Here is an 18908-nt window from a genome sequence, read left to right as displayed (position 1 = left end):
CGCCTCACACGTGAAAGGTCCCAAGTTCGAAACTGGGTAGAAACACAGCTTTTTCTCTTGGAAAAAGATCTTTTTGATTTTCAGTGCTTGTTCTTTATTGCTTGCCATGACCACAGCATTTTTTGCTTGTTTGAATCGGTTGGTTTCTGTAGTGTAGCTGTTATCACGTTCTCTTTACAAGCGAAAGGTCCTCCGTTCGAAATTGGGCAGAAACACAGCGTTCATCTTGCAAACTAGCACTTTTGACAATGAGTGCTTGATCTTTAATGCTTGCCATGACCACAGTAAACGCTCTTGTCTGGTTACTGTAGTGTAGTCATTGTCCTGTTTGCCATCCTCCTGAAAGTTCCCTGTTTTGATCCCGGGCAGAAACATGTGGCTTTTCTTTATTTTGATCACAAACATATATTGTTGGCTTAATTAGCCTTAGTTAGCATATTCTATTGCTGGTTTAATGAGCATTACTTTTACCAATGTGATTATTTCTACCCGTTTTTGCTTTTGGCAAGCATGTGTGTTTTTGACAGTGTCTAAGTGTTCCTAATTCAAGTAACACCTGATAGGATCAAGGTGCGAAAGCAGGCATCTAGGTGCTTTTTCTTTTTGGCTTTTGGACAAAGGCATGAGAATGTTTTGTGGAGCATGGTTTTGTTTCCCTGTTTGTTCTTTTTCTCCAATAGCCTGACAAATGAAAGGTTCCGGTGTTGCAAAATGTACTTTGTCCTGTCTTCAGACATAGAGGAAGACCTCTTGACTTTGGCTGGATGTTTTTTTTCTTTTTCAAGTTCATTTCAGCATGTTTAAACATCTTTAGTTTTGCATGGAGTTTCTGAAGTGTAGTGGTTGTCAAGTTCACCTCACACACGAATGGTCCCCAGTTTGAAACTGGATAGAAGCATGACATTAGGTGTTGATATTAAAGCTTTTGACGTGGAGTCTTTGTTCTCGATGGCTGGTCATGACCACAAGAACCTTCCGCAGCTGGTTTCTGTATTGTAGTGGTTATCACGTTCGCCTCACACGCGAAAGGTCCCCAGTTCGAAACTGGGCAGAAACACGCTGTTACCCTTTGGTATCCAAGCTTTTGACTTTCAGTTCTTGATCTCGATTGCTTGTTGTCACCACAGTCAGCGCTTGCTTCTGGTTTCTCTAGTGTAGTGGTTATCACGTTTGCCTCACACGCAAAAGGTCCCCAGTTCGAAACTGGGCAGAAACTTAGCTTTTCTCTTGGAAAACGATCTTTTTGATTTTCAGTGCTTGTTCTTTATTGCTTGCCATGACCACAGCATTTTTTGCTTGTTTGAATCGGTTGGTTTCTGTAGTACTACCACTACGGTTAACACGTTCGCTTTACGTGCAAAAAGTCCTCAGTTCGAAACTGGGCAGAAACACATCGTTCCTCTTGCAAACCAGCACTTTTGACAATGAGTGCTTGATCTTTAATGCTTGCCATGACCACAGTAAACGATCTTGTCTGGTTACTGTAGTGTAGTGATTGTCCTGTTTGCCATCCTCCTGAAAGTTCCCTGTTTTGATCCCGGGCAGAAACATGTGGCTTTTCTTTATTTTGATCACAAACGTATATTGTTGGCTTAATTAGCCTTAGTTAGCATATTCTATTGCTGGTTTAATGAGCATTACTTTTAGCAAAGTGATTATTTCTACCCGTTTTTGCTTTTGGCAAGCATGTGTGTTTTTGACAGTGTCTAAGTGTTCCTAATTCAAGTAACACCTGATAGGATCAAGGTGCGAAAGCAGGCATCTAGGTGCTTTTTCTTTTTGACTTTTGGACAAAGGCATGAGAATGTTTTGTGGAGCATGGTTTTGTTTCCCTGTTTGTTCTTTTTCTCCAATAGCCTGACAAATGAAAGGTTCCTGTGTTGCAAAATGCACTTTGTCCTGTCTTCAGACATAGAGGAAGACCTCTTGACTTTGGCTGGCTGTTTTTTTCTTTTTCAAGTTCATTTCAGCATGTTTAAACATCTTTAGTTTTGCATGGAGTTTCTGAAGTGTAGTGGTTGTCACGTTCACCTCACGCGCGAACGGTCCCCAGTTCGAAACTTAATAGAAGCATGACATTAGGCGTTGATATTAAAGCTTTTGACGTTGAGTCTTTGTTCTCGATGGCTCGTCATGACCACAGTAACCTTCCGCAGCCGGTTTCTCTAGTGTCGTGGTTATCACGTTCGCCTAACACGCGAAAGGTCCCCAGTTCGAAACTGGGCAGAAACACGCTGTTACCCTTTGGTATCTAAGCTTTTGACTTTCAGTTCTTGATCTCGATTGCTTGTTGTCACCACAGTAAGCGCTTGCTTCCGGTTTCTGTAGTGTAGCGGCTATCACGTTCGCCTCACACGCGAAAAGTCCCCAGTTCGAAACTGGGCAGAAACACAGCTTTTTCTCATGGAAAACGATCTTTTTTACTTTCAGTGCTTGTTCTTTATTGCTTGCCATGACCACAGCATTTTTTGTTTGTTTGGATTGGTTAGTTTCTGTAGTGTAGCGGTTATCACGTTCGCTTTAGACGCGAAAGGTCCTCAGTTCGAAACTGGGTGGAAACACAGCGTTCCTCTTGCAAACTAGCGCTTTTGACAATGAGTGCTTGATCTTTAATGCTTGCCATGACCACAGTAAACGCTCTTGTCTGGTTACTGTAGTGTAGTGATTGTCCTGTTTGCCATCCTCCTGAAAGTTCCCTGTTTTGATCCTGAGCAGAAACATGTGGCTTTTCTTTATTTTGATCACAAACGTATATTGTTGGCTTAATTAGCCTTAGTTAGCATATTCTATTGCTGGTTTAATGAGCATTACTTTTACCAATGTGATTATTTCTACCCGTTTTTGCTTTTGGCAAGCATGTGTGTTTTTGACAGTGTCTAAGTGTTCCTAATTCAAGGAACACCTGATAAGATCAAGGTGCGAAAGCAGGCATCTAGGTGCTTTTTCTTTTTGGCTTTTGGACAAAGGCATGAGAATGTTTTGTGGAGCATGGTTTTGTTTCCCTGTTTGTTCTTTTTCTCCAATAGCCTGACAAATGAAAGGTTCCTGTGTTGCAAAATGCACTTTGTCCTGTCTTCAGACATAGAGGAAAACCTCTTGACTTTGGCTGGCTGTTTTTTTCTTTTTCAAGTTCATTTCAGCATGTTTAAACATCTTTAGCTTTGCATGGAGTTTCTGAAGTGTAGTGGTTGTCACGTTCACCTCACACGCGAACGGTCCCCAGTTCAAAACTGGATAGAAGCATGACATTAAGCGTTGATATTAAAGATTTTGATGTTGAGTCTTTGTTCTCGATGGCTCGTCATGACCACAGTAACCTTCTGCAGCCGGTTTCTGTAGTGTAGTGGTTATCACATTCGCCTAACACGCGAAAGGTCCCCAGTTCGAAACTGGACAGAAACACGCTGTTACCCTGTGGTATCCAAGCTTTTGACTTTCAGTTCTTGATCTCGATTGCTTGTTGTCACCACAGTAAGCGCTTGCATCTGCTTTCTGTAGAGTAGCGGTTATCACGCTCGCCTCACCCGCGAAAGGTCCCCAGTTCGAAAATGGGCAGAAACACAGCTTTTTCTCTTGGAAAACGATCTTTTTGACTTTCAGTGCTTGTTCTTTATTGCTTGCCATGACCACAGCATTTTTTGTTTGTGTAAATTGGTTGGTTTCTGTAGTGTAGAGGTTATCACGTTCGCTTTACACACGAAAGGTCCTCAGTTCGAAAGTGGGCAGAAACACAACGCTCCTCTTGCACACTAGTGCTTTTGACAATGAGTGCTTGATCTTTAATGTTTGCCATGACCACAGTAAATTCTCTTGTCTGGTTACTGTAGTGTAGTGATTGTCCTGTTTGCCATCCTCCTGAAAGTTCCTTGTTTTGATCCCGGTCAGAAACATGTGGCTTTTCTTTATTTTGATCACAAACGTATATTGTTGGCTTAATTAGCCTTAGTTAGCATATTCTATTGCTGGTTTAATGAGCATTACTTTTACCAATGTGATTATTTCTACCCGTTTTTGCTTTTGGCAAGCATGTGTGTTTTTGACAGTGTCTAAGTGTTCCTAATTCAAGTAACACCTGATAGGATCAAGGTGCGAAAGCAGGCATCTAGGTGCTTTTTCTTTTTGGCTTTTGGACAAAGGCATGAGAATGTTTTGTGGAGCATGGTTTTGTTTCCCTGTTTGTTCTTTTTCTCCAAAAGCCTGACAAATGAAAGGTTCCTGTGTTGCAAAATGCACTTTGTCCTGTCTTCAGACATAGAGGAAGACCTCTTGACTTTGGCTGGCTGTTTTTTTCTTTTTCAAGTTCATTTCAGCATGTTTAAACATCTTTAGCTTTGCATGGAGTTTCTGAAGTGTAGTTGTTGTCACGTTCACCTCACACGCGAACGGTCCCTAGTTCGAAACTGGATAGAAGCATGACATTAGGCGTTGATATTAAAGCTTTTGACGTTGAGTCTTTGTTCTCGATGGCTCGTCATGACCATAGTAACCTTCCGCAGCTGGTTTCTGTAGTGTAGTGGTTATCACGTTTGCCAAACGCGCGAAAGGTCCACAGTTCAAAACTGGGCAGAAACACGCTGTTACCCTTTGGTATCCAAGCTTTTGACTTTCAGTTCTTGATCTCGATTGCTTGTTGTCACCACAGTAAGCGCTTGCATCCGCTTTCTGTAGTGTAGCGGTTATCACGTTCGCCTCACATGAGAAAGGTGAGTCTTTGTTCTCGATGGCTCGTCATGACCACAGAAACCTTCCGCAGCCGTTTTCTGTAGTGTAGTGGTTATCACGTTCGCCTAACACGCGAAAGGTCCCCAGTTTGAAACTGGGCAGAAACACGCTGTTACACATTGGTATCCAAGCTTTTGACTTTCAGTTCTTGATCTCGATTCCTTGTTGTCACCACAGTCAGCGCTTTCTTCCGGTTTCTGTAGTGTAGCGGTTATCACGTTCGCCTCACACGCGAAAGGTGCCCAGTTCGAAACTGGGCAGAAACACAGCTTTTTCTCTTGGAAAACGATCGTTTTGACTTTCAGTGCCTGTTCTTTATTGCTTGCCATGACCACAGCATTTTTTGTTTGTTTGAATCGGTTGGTTTCAGTAGTGTAGCGGTTATCATATTAGCTTTACACGTGAAAGGTCCTCAGTTCGAAACTGGGCAGAAACACAGCGTTCCTCTTGCAAACTAGCGCTTTTGACAATGAGTGCTTGATCTTTAATGCTTGCCATGACCACAGTAAACGCTCTTGTCTGGTTACTGTAGTGTAGTGATTGTCCTGTTTGCCATCCTCCTGAAAGTTCCCTGTTTTGATCCAGGGCAGAAACATGTGGCTTTTCTTTATTTTGATCACAAACGTATATTGTTGGCTTAATTAGCCTTAGTTAGCATATTCTATTGCTGGTTTAATGAGCATTACTTTTACCAATGTGATTATTTCTACCCGTTTTTGCTTTTGGCAAGCATGTGTGTTTTTGACAGTGTCTAAGTGTTCCTAATTCAAGTAACACCTGATAGGATCAAGGTGCGAAAGCAGGCATCTAGGTGCTTTTTCTTTTTGGCTTTTGGACAAAGGCATGAGAATGTTTTGTGGAGCATGGTTTTGTTTCCCTGTTTGTTCTTTTTCTCCAATAGCCTGACAAATGAAAGGTTCCTGTGTTGCAAAATGCACTTTGTCCTGTCTTCAGACATAGAGGAAGACCTCTTGACTTTGGCTGGCTGTTTTTTTCTTTTTCAAGTTCATTTCAGCATGTTTAAACATCTTTAGATTTGCATGGAGTTTCTGAAGTGTAGTGGTTGTCACGTTCACCTCAAACGCGAACGGTCTCCAGTTCGAAACTGGATAGAAGCATGACATTAGGCGTTGATATTAAAGCTTTTGACGTTGAGTCTTTGTTCTCGATGGCTCGTCATGACCACAGTAACATTCCGCAGCTGGTTTCTGTAGTGTAGTGGTTATCACGTTCGCCTAACACGGGAAAGGTCCCCAGTTCGAAACTGGGCAGAAACACGCTGTTACCCTTTGGTATCCAAGCTTTTGACTTTCAGTTCTTGATCTCGATTGCTTGTTGTCACCACAGTAAGCGCTTGCTTCCGGTTTCTGTAGTGTAGCGGTTATCATGTTCGCCTCACACGCGAAAGGTCCCCAGTTCGAAACTGGGCAGAAACACAGCTTTTTCTCTTGGAAAACGATCTTTTTGACTTTCAGTGCTTGTTCTTTATTGCTTGCCATGACCACAGCAATAACGCGTGTAAAGCGAACGTAATAACCGCTACACTACAGAAACCAACCGATTCAAACAAACAAAAAAGTTTGTTTGAATCGGTTGGTTTCTGTAGTGTAGCGGTTATTACGTTCGCTTTACACGCGAAAGGTCCACAGTTCGAAACTGGGCAGAAACACAGCGTTTCTCTTGCAAACTAGCGCTTTTGACAATGAGTGCTTGATCTTTAATGCTTGCCATGACCACAGTAAACGCTCTTGTCTGGTTACTGTAGTGTAGTGATTGTCCTGTTTGCCATCCTCCTGAAAGTTCCCTGTTTTGATCCCGGGCAGAAACATGTGGCTTTTCTTTATTTTGATCACAAACGTATATTGTTGGCTTAATTAGCCTTAGTTAGCATATTCTATTGCTGGTTTAATGAGCATTACTTTTACCAATGTGATTATTTCTACCCGTTTTTGCTTTTGGCAAGCATGTGTGTTTTTGACAGTGTCTAAGTGTTCCTAATTCAAGTAACACCTGATAGGATCAAGATGCGAAAGCAGGCATCTAGGTGCTTTTTCTTTTTGGCTTTTGGACAAAGGCATGAGAATGTTTTGTGCAGCATGGTTTTGTTTCCCTGTTTGTTCTTTTTCTCCAATAGCCTGACAAATGAAAGGTTCCTGTGTTGCAAAATGCACTTTGTCCTGTCTTCAGACATAGAGGAAGATCTCTTGAGTTTGGCTGGCTGTTTTTTTCTTTTTCAAGTTCATTTCAGCATGTTTAAACATCTTTAGCTTTGCATTGAGTTTCTGAAGTGTAATGGTTGTCACGTTCACCTCACACGCGAACGGTCCCCAGTTCGAAACTGGATAGAAGCATGAAATTAGGCGTTGATATTAAAGCTTTTGACGTTGAGTCTTTGTTCTCGATGGCTCGTCATGACCACAGTAACCTTCTGCAGCCGGTTTCTGTAGTGTAGTGGTTATCACATTCGCCTAACACGCGAAAGGTCCCCAGTTCGAAACTGGGCAGAAACACGCTGTTACCCTTTGGTATCCAAGCTTTTGACTTTCAGTTCTTGATCTCGATTGCTTGTTGTCACCACAGTAATCACTTGCATCAGGTTTCTGTAGTGTAGCGGTTATCACGTTCGCCTCACATGCGAAAGGTCCCCAGTTCGAAACTGGGCAGAAACACAGCTTTTTCTCTTGGAAAACGATCTTTTTGACTTTCAGTGCTTGTTCTTTATTGCTTGCCATGACCACAGCATTTTTTGTTTGTTTGAATCGGTTGGTTTCTGTAGTGTAGTTGTTATCACGTTCGCTTTACACGCAAAAGGTCCTCTGTTCGAAACTGGGCAGAAACACAGTGTTTCTCTTGCAAACTAGCACTTTTGACAATGAGTGCTTGATCTTTAATGCTTTCCATGACCACAGTAATCGCTCTTGTCTGGTTACTGTAGTGTAGTGATTGTCCTGTTTGCCATCCTCCTGAAAGTTCCCTGTTTTGATCCCGGGCAGAAACATGTGGCTTTTCTTTATTTTGATCACAAACGTATATTGTTGGCTTAATTACCCTTAGTTAGCATATTCTATTGCTGGTTTAATGAGCATTACTTTTACCAATGTGATTATTTCTACCCGTTTTTGCTTTTGGCAAGCATGTGTGTTTTTGACAGTGTCTAAGTGTTCCTAATTCAAGTAACACCTGATAGGATCAAGGTGCTGTCGGGAACCCTCAGATTACTCTTTCATCTGAAGGACCGATGTTCTTAGGTGTGAAGCACCATATGTCTCTAATCAATTGCTCCGTCGATAAGGATAACACAGACATGGGCTGTATAATACCACTCGGGATGCCTGCCAAGACACCTCTGGCTTATCAGTTAGGCTTCCGTCTTTTATAGTAAAGAATTTAAACATTTACAGACATGCGCAGTACAAATGATTTCACAACTTGTTTTCTACAAAGAAAGTCACTTAGGCGAAAAAGCAGAGGTATTTGACCTTGGTTCACAAGGGAGATGTCTGAGACATCTCCTCGAAGAACAGATAAGGTTTTAAACAAGAGAATGCAACATAGACAGAACTCAATTTAACTCCTTCAGTTCCTATCATTCCCCCCTTTGACATCTTCATTTTCCACAATCTGGAACACTGGATCCTGCAACAACAGCGGATAGTGGCTCGTTCACCAGGTACTATCCCAGGCCGACGGGTTGCCCAAGGGAGACAGGTCTTCTACCTTCTCCATCCCCCAGATACTGAAGCCACGTCCATCATTGCAAGAGTACGCTCCTTCATGCCAGAAATGAGATGTCAATCTAGGACTCAAAGGAATAATAGTTAAATTCTTGTTGTTTACAGTCAAACTTCCTTATCTATTTCTACATCTTTTCTTGCATACAGAGATACACAAAAAAACAAGTTTCAATAGCACATATATTATGAAGATATAAACAACAATACGTAATAGACAGTATAATCCCAGTTATCCAGCCTCCAATACCCTTAAACCAATTAGCTGGATTAAGAAAGGAGAATGTATCTGACCACCAACTATCCTTAGTACGATCATTGTCTTTATCGTACTGATCTCTAAGTTTTTGAACATCCTCTATTTTCAATTTTAACTTTATAATGCTGTTGGGATCTATATAATGACAGCAAGCTGGTCCGATGACTTGACACATACCTCCTTGCGCTGCAGTTAAATAATCTAATACTATGGTATGCTGATTAGTGGCTATGATGAGCTGATTTTGGACAGCAACGGTGGTGTTCAATATATCCAATATATCCCATATTTGGTCATCTAAGTAATCTGTAGCCCTGACTAATTTATCCCACATTTGAGTAATCATAGGATAAATAAAAATAGAACTGACAATTTTATTAGCCACACTCATCTGCACTATATGTGGTCTCCCAGAGAGGTGAGGTGTATTGTCAGCAGCTCTTTTGTACAACGTGTGTTTAGGTATGCTCTGAGTATTCAACTGGTCATTCGGAATAACAAAGTTAGCTGGAGTCAAACGACCCAGAGTACAAGCACCTTTTACCCCTACTGGCAACCATTTATATGCATTGTCTCCACATATCCAGTACATGTCACTAGGTAGGTCCCATAGGGCTGAATGTTGTAATACCAGTCTATGAACTAAATCTATGAGCGCAGATACATTCTGAAGCATACACCAATTTGGAAGTTGTCCTAAAGGGCTACAATTCCCTACATCGGGATTTCCACAGGTGGGAGTTCCTTTCTCATATCCAGATGACTCATTGCAAGGTATATTACCTGAAATATTAAAACAAGTTTCATTGTTGCCCTGGGGAAATAAATTGGAATACTCACAGGACGTGTTATGCAACCTTCTTTCTAGCAGTATTGGTTTGAAGGCATCAGTAGAGTGGGAAGTTACATTAAAACTAACTTGTAGGCCATACATTGGAATTTGCCCCAGGTAGGTTAATCGAGTTCTATTCCTGGGTACCCAAGCCCCCCCTTTATATGCCAGATATTGAAGGTATGTATTACTTCCTGAAAGATTACCCTGCCACCAAGGGTATCCTACCCATCCCACAATAGGTATTCCAACAGTTGTGTTCCATAACTTCACATTATTTGTGGCATTATTAGCAAGTGTATCAGAACAACTGGTCCAGGCAAATAATTCCTCGGGTGGCATAGGAATAACAAGGAACGGAATACTAGTGGCTGATACTGGTGAATGTGTGCAGATCCAGCAATCTGCTGGAGACTGAGTGTCATTTGACCAATCATTCAGTAATTTTTCATGATGTTGTATAAACTTATTATTCAAAACCAGGGGAAGAGTCTTGAGGAGATCATTTGCATATTCCCAGTGCCTTCGGGGATAAGTGAAGAGTCTCCGCGAGCTCAACGATCACTGGGTTTTGGCCGTTGCAGCTGAAAAGAGGAAATCGGAAAACCAGGGGAAGAGTCTTGAGGAGATCATTTGCATATTCCCAGTGCCTTCTGGGATAAGTGAAGAGTCTCCGCGAGCTCAACGATCACTGGGTTTTGGCCGTTGCAGCTGAAAAGAGGAAATCGGAAAACCAGGGGAAGAGTTTTGAGGAGATCATTTGCATATTCCCAGTGCCTTCTGGGATAAGTGAAGTCTCCGCGAGCTCAACGATCACTGGGTTTTGGCCGTTGCAGCTGAAAAGAGGAAATTGGAAAACCAGGGGAAGAGTCTTGAGGAGATCATTTGCATATTTGGCTCATCTTTCATCGTTTTTAAGAAATCTCAAGATGGAAGAGGCCAGGAGCCATTTGGTGAGCTGCATTTCTTGCTACATGTTCACAGATTTACCAGTGGAAAAGCCAAACTTCACATGCCACAAATGCAAGCTTGTGTCCCTGTTGGAGGAAAAGTTGCAAAATCTCGAAGAGAGGTTAGCTACGTTGAAGATCATTAAGGAAGGTGAAGAGTTCTTGGACAGAGCAGAATTATCTCTTCATGTTACAGAAAGAGAAGAAATTCGAAGTGCACCTGAAGAAACAGAGGAATGGAGACATGTGACCCAGAGAAGCAGGAGGATCAGGAGGCAGTCAGCACCCATACTGCTCAGGAACCAGTACCAGGCTCTCACGCAGGAAAACAATGAAGAAATACATCAGGATAAGACTTTGCCAACAAGCAGCAACCTTGTACGCCTTCAGAGTCCTCCTGGATGGAGAAAGAAAAATGTTGTGAAGAAGAAACGGAGAGTGGTGGTCATGGGGGATTCCCTGTTGAGAGGAACTGAGGCCGCTATCTGCAGACCGGATATAACTTCAAGAGAAATGTGTTGTCTTCCAGGTGAAAAAATTAAAGATGTGTCTGACAGGATATCAGGACTCTTCAGACCTACAGATGACTACCCATTCCTGCTACTACATGTGGGGACAAATGACACTGCAAGAAACGACCTGGAAACCATCTGCAGAGACTTTGAAGACTTAGGCAAGAAAGTGAAAGAACTGGGAGCGCAAGTGGTCTTCTCTTCCATCCTCCCAGTGGATGGCCATGGAACAAGGAGGTGGAATAAGATTCTGCAGGTGAACAACTGGCTACGTCAATGGTGCCTTCAGCAACGATTTGGATTTCTGGATCACGGAGTGAACTACTTATACGATGGACTACTTGCTAGAGATGGGGTGCACCTTACAAAGACTGGTAAGCATGTATTTGGAAGTCGCCTTGCTACACTTGTAAAGAGAGGTTTAAACTAGAACAACATGGGAAGGGAAGCAAAAGACCAGAAAAAGCCATACACCTGACAAATGCTATTGACAACTCTGCTATTAGAAGTGGAAAGGAAGAACAAAGACGAAAGAATCTAATTAATAAAAATATTGGAGAAAGAGAAACCAATCACAAACTAAAATGTTTCTATACTAATGCACAAAGCATGGGCAACAAACAAGGAGAATTGGAACTACTAACACAGGAAAAGAAATATGATGTCATTGGAATCACTGAAACTTGGTGGGACAATACACATGATTGGAATACAAGACTAGAAGGATACAACTTATTTGCAAGAAACAGACTTGATAAACGAGGAGGGGGTGTCGCATTGTATGTTAGAAATGCGTATATCTGCACAGAGATTGAAGCTTCAGAGACTGGGAGTTCTGTGGAAACTGTTTGGGTAAGAATACAAGGACAGAACAATGGAAAGGACACCATTGTAGGCATTTACTACAGGCCGCCTGTGCAAGCTGAAGCTATGGATGAACTCTTTATGCATCAAATGGCCAAGTTCTCCAAAAAATATGACATAGTTGTCATGGGAGATTTCAACTATCCAGACATTTGTTGGGAATCTCTCTCAGGCAAAACTAACAGGTCAAGGAAATTCTTATCCTCTCTTGCTGACAACTTTATCTTCCAAAAGGTCAGGGAGAAAACAAGGGGAACTGCTACCTTGGATCTAATCCTTATAAACAGGGAGGAAATGGTTGAGGAGGTAAAAGTGGCTGGGACCCTAGGAGGTAGCGACCATGCTATTTTAGTATTTTGGATAACTAGAGGCGGAAGACCTGTGAAGACTCAGACGTCAAGGTTAGATTTCAGAAAGGCAGATTTTAAGGGATTCAGAAAGAGAATTGGAGGGATCCAATGGCTGGATATCCTTAAAGACAAAAATGTCCAGGAAGGATGGGAAATCTTGAAAAATGAAATTCTCAAAGCACAGTTGTTAACAATTCCGAAAAGAGGGAAGAATAGGAAGCAGTTAAGGAAACCAGGATGGATGAACACAGAACTTAAGCACATGCTAAAAAGGAAGAAAAAAATGTTTATAAAATGGAAAGAGGGAGGCATATCTAAAGAAGAATATAATGCTGTCTGCAGAACCTGCAGGGCACAAATCAGATTAGCTAAAGCTGAAAATGAATTGAGGCTTGCAAGAGATGTCAAAAGCAATAATAAAGGATTTTGGGGATATGTCAAAAGTAAAAGAAAAGTCAAAGATGCTATAGGATTTTTACAGGATGAAAATGATGAAATGGTAAGACAGGATGTTGAGAAGGCTGAACTTTTAAATTCCTATTTTGCATCTGTTTTCTCTCAGAAAGGAAATGTAACATCAACTGTTATTCACTGTCCTATTAAGGGAATAGAAGAATCCAGGATATCTATAAACAGAAAGATAGTGAGGAAACACTTAGCTAGCCTAAATGAATTCAAGTCTCCAGGTCCAGATGAATTACACCCCAGAGTACTGAAGGAGATAGCAGAAGAAATTTTTGAACCCCTCTCTATAATCTTTGAAAATTCTTGGAGAACAGGAGAAGTGCCAGAAGACTGGAGAAGAGCAAATGTTGTTCCTATCTTCAAAAAGGGGAAGAAGGTGGACCCAGGCAACTATAGGCCGGTGAGTCTGACTTCTATACCAGGAAAGATCTTTGAACAAATTATTAAACAACATGTATGTCAATACCTGGATAAGAATGAAGTGATTAAACAGAGTCAGCATGGGTTTGTAACTAATAAGTCATGTCAGACTAACTTAATTTCCTTCTATGACGGTATCACTGATTGGGTGGATCAAGGAAATGCTGTAGATATAGTATATCTTGACTTCAGCAAAGCATTTGACAAAGTCTCTCATACAATCCTTATTGAAAAAATGATTAAGTATGGAATGGACAAGGCAACTGTTAGGTGGATTCATAACTGGCTTAGTGATCGGACCCAAAGAGTGGTCGTAAATGGCTGCACATCCAGTTGGAAGAATGTCTCAAGTGGGGTACCACAGGGCTCTGTCCTGGGCCCTGTATTGTTCAACATCTTTATCAACGATTTAGATGAAGGAATTGAGGGTAAACTGATTAAATTTGCTGATGACACAAAGCTAGGAGGGATAGCTAATACTAGAGAAGAGAGAGAGAGGATTCAAAAAGATTTAAATAAACTGGAGAAGTGGGCAGCAACTAACAGAATGGTTTTTAACAGGGAGAAATGCAAAGTACTACATCTGGGCAATAAAAATGGAAAAAGCATATATAGAATGGGAGGAATAGGGCTAAGTGACAGCACATGTGAAAAAGACTTGGGTATACTAATAGATCACAGACTGAATATGAGTCAACAATGTGATGCAGCAGCAAAAAAGGCAAATGCAATTCTAGGATGTATTAACAGAAGCATACAGTCTAGATCACGTGAAGTCATTATTTCCCTCTACTCCTCTTTGGTCAGACCTCATCTGGAATATTGTGTCCAGTTTTGGGCACCACATTTTAAAAAAGACATCAACAAACTGGAGCAAGTTCAGAAAAGAGCGAGCAGAATGGTGACCGGTCTGCAAACCCTGTCTTATGAGGAAAGGTTGCAGGATTTGGGAATGTTTAGTTTGCAAAAGAGAAGACTGAGAGGAGACTTAATAGCTGTCTACAAATATCTAAAGGGCTGTCACATTGTAGAAGGATCAACTTTATTCTCATTTGCACAAGGAAAGACTAGAAGCAATGGGATGAAACTGAATGGGAGGAGACACAGATTAGATATTAGAAAAAACTTTTTGACAGTTAGAGTGATCAATGAGTGGAACAGGCTGCCACGAGAAGTGGTGAGTTCTCCTTCAATGGAAGTCTTCAAACAGAGGCTGGACAGACATCTGACTGGGATGATTTAGCGAATCCTGCTTTGAGCAGGGGGTTGGACCAGATGGCCCAGGAGGTCCCTTCCAACTCTACGATTCTATGATTCTATGATTCTATGATCATTTGCATTACATTTTGCATTACCTCAGCAGTAAAGTGTGTACCTCTGTCTGATTCAATTGTTTCAGGGACACCGAATCGTGGTACTAGTTCCATCACCAGTTTCTTTGCAGTGGCTCGAGCTGTAGCCGTTTTCACCGGGTAGGCCTCTGGCCATCCAGAGAAGAGATCTACACATACTAGGATATTTGCATACACTCCTACCTTGGTAGCTGTATGTCGTCAATCTGCTGTTTCTGAAATGCGTAGAGAGGCCTAGGTGTCGCTTTCTTAGGGACTTTTACTGTTTTACCTTGGTTGTGCTGTGCACAGATGAGGCATGATTGTACAAGTTTCGCGGCTGCGCAACTGAAGCCAGGAGCGATCCAGAAGGCATCTACCATGGCACACATGTGACTTTTTGAGGTGTGATTGGGGCCATGTGCTGCTTGCGCCATGACTGGGAACAGGGACTTTGGTGGGCACATTTTATCCTTATTCTCCCATACTCCATTTGAGTTCAGCTCAGCTCCCAGTCTCCCCCGGTGTACCTTCTCTGTTTGGGCAGCCTTTTGCTGGAGGGATTTCAGGACTTCTAGACCCAATGTGGCTGGAATACGCTGACTCCCCGCCACCGTCCACTGCTCTCTCTAGGCCGCCTTGTGCTATTTTAGCAGCCTCGTTCGCCCTTCTATTGCCCTCTACCTCCACGGAGTCACCTTTGTGTGTGCTTTTACCTTGACAATGCCAACCTGGACTGGTAACATCAATGCCTCCATCAATTGTTTCACCAGCTCTGCATTTTTAATGGGCTTCGAATCTGTGAAAATATTAGCGACTTTACCTGCAGCGGCTCTACACGCCTCAGTGAGTGCCTTCAACTCTGCCTCCTGCGCCGACATGTGAGGAGAGAGTGGCTCCGCTCGGATTACCTCATGTGAGGATACTACTGCATATCCAGTGTAGAATCGTCCATCCTGGTGGTATCTGGGGCCATCTACAAAAAAGAAACTCAAAGTCTGCATTAGGAACAGGTTTTTCATGAATGTGTGCAAACCCAACTGTCTCCTGACTCATCAGTTCTATGCAGACATGTTCATGCGTCATGTCAAAGTATCCTTCCTCACTTGCCAATACGGTCACCAATTCCCCCTTTTCTGAATCCACAGGCAGGAGGGTGGCTGGATTCAGAACGTTACATCTTTTGAGGAGTGACATACTCAGGAATTAGTAGAGCACACTCAAGTCGGAGCTGTCTGGCCATAGACAGATGTTTTGGTTGAACTTGTAGGAGTATGGCATGGATGTCATGTGGGGAATAGATTGTCAAAAGAAACGTCAGTGTCATCTCACATGCCTTCCCTATTACGTCTCCACTTTTTTCCTTGTGCTCCAGCATACATGACAGGTCGTTTTATTGTCCTTCTTCGCTCAATTTCTTTAGCTACCTTAAGGAGGTCTTTCAGATCTACATATCTCCATTCAGGTCTGGCTGTCTGTACTGCGTCTCGTAAGTCTTTGTTCATACCGTCAATGAATGCATTCACCAGTATTCTAACATCAAGTGGGTTTATGCAAATGTACCCCATGTCTGCCCATTTCAGCTGTAACCGTCCAAGGTATATCTCTACTCTCTCTCATCTTTGCTGTGTCACATTAGTCAGGAGTACAGACTGCTCTGATTGTTCCACTGCAGCCCATTGTCTTAGTGACTCACAGTACGTCTCCCCAGATCGTGCAGATTTATCATCCATGCCCCAAGCCTGATTCTTTGTCACATCTGTGTGTCTTAATTATATGATCTAGTGCGTCACCTGCCTTTAAACTCACCAACCTCTCTAAGTCTGCCCAGGTACACTTATATGTTTGCTGTACTTCCTTTATGTGTCTGTAAAACGGGAATGGTTGGTCTTCAGGGGCAGGCAGCTGCTTCAGCAAAGCTAGCTGGTCAGAGGGGCTCCAGGGATAATACACCTGTATCTTTCTTATTCTAGTCACACTTCTAGGTCCTGATGGGGTTGGTCGTCTGATGTCTACTGTCAGCTTACTCCTCAAGGGCCAATGTCCCCACTACCCACTATCCACACTATTATGTCAGCTTCTTATAATCTTGTCTGGATAGGATTTAGTGCAATTCTCTTAGGTCAGTAGCACAGGTCACACAAGTAGCTATTCAGTCTGGATTTGTCTGAGTCTGACCACAGTGTTTACAAGTCCATCTGTTTTGTCTGGGTCTCTGATTACACTTTGTCAATCAAACATTCATAATACACCTTCCACACTGCTGCACATTCTCAAGCATCATTTATCTTGCTATTTTCTTCCCTTGTCTGTGCCTTTTTGTACATCCAAACATTCACACTCTGGTATTTTTGCCTTTTTCAATATTTGTCCCACTTGTTTTACTGCTTCCTTCCTTCTCTGTCTCTTGTAATTTGACACAATTTGCTATACAAATCAATCACACAACTAGAAGCAGGTTCAAACACATTAATGACCAAGCAATCACTTACAATGACCAAACAATCACTTACAATTCCCTTCTAAATTAGGCACCATATCTTACTTTTAACTTCCAATCTTCAATTAAGTACTGTTGCTTTAAAATGCACAAATCTTTCAGCGCGTACCTTACGGATAGAATTACAGAGAATTTTGAGCACAGCTCACACTCAGCAGAGATAAGAGCGAAGGGAGAAGAAAAACTGCGCAGCGCCATCCTTCACCCCTCCCATCAGAATGCAGCGTCGTCCTTCACAGAATTCTGTAGTTCTTTAGACTTATCAAAATCAATTTCTACAAAGAAACTCAAAATCACGGGATTTCACTGTAAGGGCAGATAACTGTATAATGAGATTAACCATGCCTTGCCCTTTTTCTGGCCAAATGCATTCAGGAAACTTTACAATGTAATGCCACATATAACACGAACTATATCATTACTCAATTCATTCAGTCTCAGATGTAGATTAGAATTATCTATAACGCATCTGTCCGGGATTCCACCACAACTAGAAAGGTCACAAATCTCTTGACACAAAAATGATGTGTGATGATTCATTCATACGTGCTCATTCACTGATTTTTTTTTATTTTTTTTTTTTTTTTTACTCAATTACTCATCTCTCATCTTATTCAGAGGTTCTCATAGACATATATACAAGGATTCACACAGCCTGCCTATCTTGCACTTTGGATTTGATTAATACTTTTTCCAGGTTCTTTGCTGCACTACTTCCATATCTATCCTCAATTATATCACATAACCGATTTCCTTCTTCAGGTGTCTTTCCCTGACTGTTCCCCATTTTATCTTTTATTCTTATCCTGTTTCTCTTGTTGTCTTCCTGTTAGTCCCCTGCCTTAGGTGGTGTATTGGGTAAGCTCAAGACTAGGCTCTACTATACCTCGTTACCTTCTTCCTAAGGTGCTAACAGGCTAAATGGAGTGTCTGTTCCTCGGTGTACTACGTGTTTTGTGTACTTATATGCTATGTAGCATCCGAACAGAAATACTCCCACAACACACAGGATTGTAAACAATGTGTCCATCTATCGGGGTTCTTCAGTCATATCCTGTCACAGGCTCATTTCGTGGTCCTGTGCTCATTCTATCACACTCTTATCTGTCACAAGGTTTATTCGTAAAGGGTGTTGATTTAAGCTTAGGCGGTGACCTCCCCGAAAGGACGCTGTCACATGACCCAGTTAGGCAATATCACCACTCTTTGAACGAATACCTACTGTGCAGCTTATTTGTCTACTTTTCACAGTCCTTCAAATCAAGGCAGTCACTCAACAACCTCCTCTATTTCTAGTGCGGAATCGTCTATTGTGAAAAACTTGTCCGTCCGGGCTGCGCAGTATGAACTGTTCACCCAGCCTTATATTCCGTAATGTCAGACCTCTCCCATTTTGATTTGCATCAGCTCTTTTTCTAAAAATAGCTGTGCACAGACAGAACCTACAGTAACCTCTCATTCGAGCAGAAATTACATATGCGTGTCACACCCGATTTCCTCAGAGTTCTTATATGGACCTGATTTTACGGCCCCCTCCTCTACTAGATTCCCCTTTATACGGACCTTAGTTATAATGATAGATTATAAAGAGCAGAGAAGAGAAAAATTGATCTCTTACCTGGCCAGGTGTTTAGGTCTGCTGTTCACAATTTCATCAGTAACTGGAGTGGTCTGTAGATCGGGTAGTCTTGGAGAGGTGCCTATATCAGGTCCCTGTTTCGGGCGCCAGGAAACTGTCGGGATACCTCAGATTACTCTTTCATCTGAAGGACCGATGTTTTTAGGTGTGAAGCACCATATGTCTCTAATCAATTGCTCCGTCGAGAAGGATAACACAGACACGGGCTGTATAATACCACTCGGGATGCCTGCCAAGACGCCTCTGGCTTATCAGTTAGGCTTCCGTCTTTTATAGTAAAGAATTTAAACATTTACAGACATGCGCAGTACAAATGATTTCACAACTTGTTTT

At 42.0% G+C, this 18908-nt stretch overlaps 10 non-coding genes across 10 annotated transcripts; all 10 read left to right on the top strand.

Annotated features, from left to right (window-relative positions):
* The first annotated feature begins 984 nt into the window (after window positions 1-984).
* Window positions 985-1057, top strand: TRNAV-CAC (transfer RNA valine (anticodon CAC)). Its single transcript has one exon. It is a non-coding gene; the product is annotated as a tRNA-Val (tRNA).
* An 86-nt stretch (window positions 1058-1143) lies between these two features.
* Window positions 1144-1216, top strand: TRNAV-CAC (transfer RNA valine (anticodon CAC)). Its single transcript has one exon. It is a non-coding gene; the product is annotated as a tRNA-Val (tRNA).
* A 1272-nt stretch (window positions 1217-2488) lies between these two features.
* Window positions 2489-2561, top strand: TRNAL-UAG (transfer RNA leucine (anticodon UAG)). The gene has a single exon. It is a non-coding gene; the product is annotated as a tRNA-Leu (tRNA).
* Window positions 2562-3329: 768 nt separating this feature from the next.
* Window positions 3330-3402, top strand: TRNAV-AAC (transfer RNA valine (anticodon AAC)). The gene has a single exon. It is a non-coding gene; the product is annotated as a tRNA-Val (tRNA).
* Window positions 3403-4915: 1513 nt separating this feature from the next.
* TRNAV-CAC (transfer RNA valine (anticodon CAC)) lies at window positions 4916-4988 on the top strand. Its single transcript has one exon. It is a non-coding gene; the product is annotated as a tRNA-Val (tRNA).
* Window positions 4989-5926: 938 nt separating this feature from the next.
* On the top strand, window positions 5927-5999 carry TRNAV-AAC (transfer RNA valine (anticodon AAC)). The gene has a single exon. It is a non-coding gene; the product is annotated as a tRNA-Val (tRNA).
* Window positions 6000-6085: 86 nt separating this feature from the next.
* Window positions 6086-6158, top strand: TRNAV-CAC (transfer RNA valine (anticodon CAC)). The gene has a single exon. It is a non-coding gene; the product is annotated as a tRNA-Val (tRNA).
* Window positions 6159-6318: 160 nt separating this feature from the next.
* Window positions 6319-6391, top strand: TRNAV-UAC (transfer RNA valine (anticodon UAC)). Its single transcript has one exon. It is a non-coding gene; the product is annotated as a tRNA-Val (tRNA).
* A 768-nt stretch (window positions 6392-7159) lies between these two features.
* On the top strand, window positions 7160-7232 carry TRNAV-AAC (transfer RNA valine (anticodon AAC)). Its single transcript has one exon. It is a non-coding gene; the product is annotated as a tRNA-Val (tRNA).
* An 86-nt stretch (window positions 7233-7318) lies between these two features.
* On the top strand, window positions 7319-7391 carry TRNAV-CAC (transfer RNA valine (anticodon CAC)). Its single transcript has one exon. It is a non-coding gene; the product is annotated as a tRNA-Val (tRNA).
* Window positions 7392-18908: the final 11517 nt, after the last annotated feature.

Source organism: Dendrobates tinctorius, unplaced genomic scaffold (genome assembly GCF_039654945.1).
Source record: "Dendrobates tinctorius isolate UK_male_01 unplaced genomic scaffold, ASM3965494v1 ptg000332l, whole genome shotgun sequence".
Classification (NCBI taxonomy): Eukaryota; Metazoa; Chordata; class Amphibia; order Anura; family Dendrobatidae; genus Dendrobates; species Dendrobates tinctorius.
The sequence above is the reverse complement of the archived record's forward strand: the minus strand, read 5'-3'. Positions and strand labels throughout refer to the sequence as shown.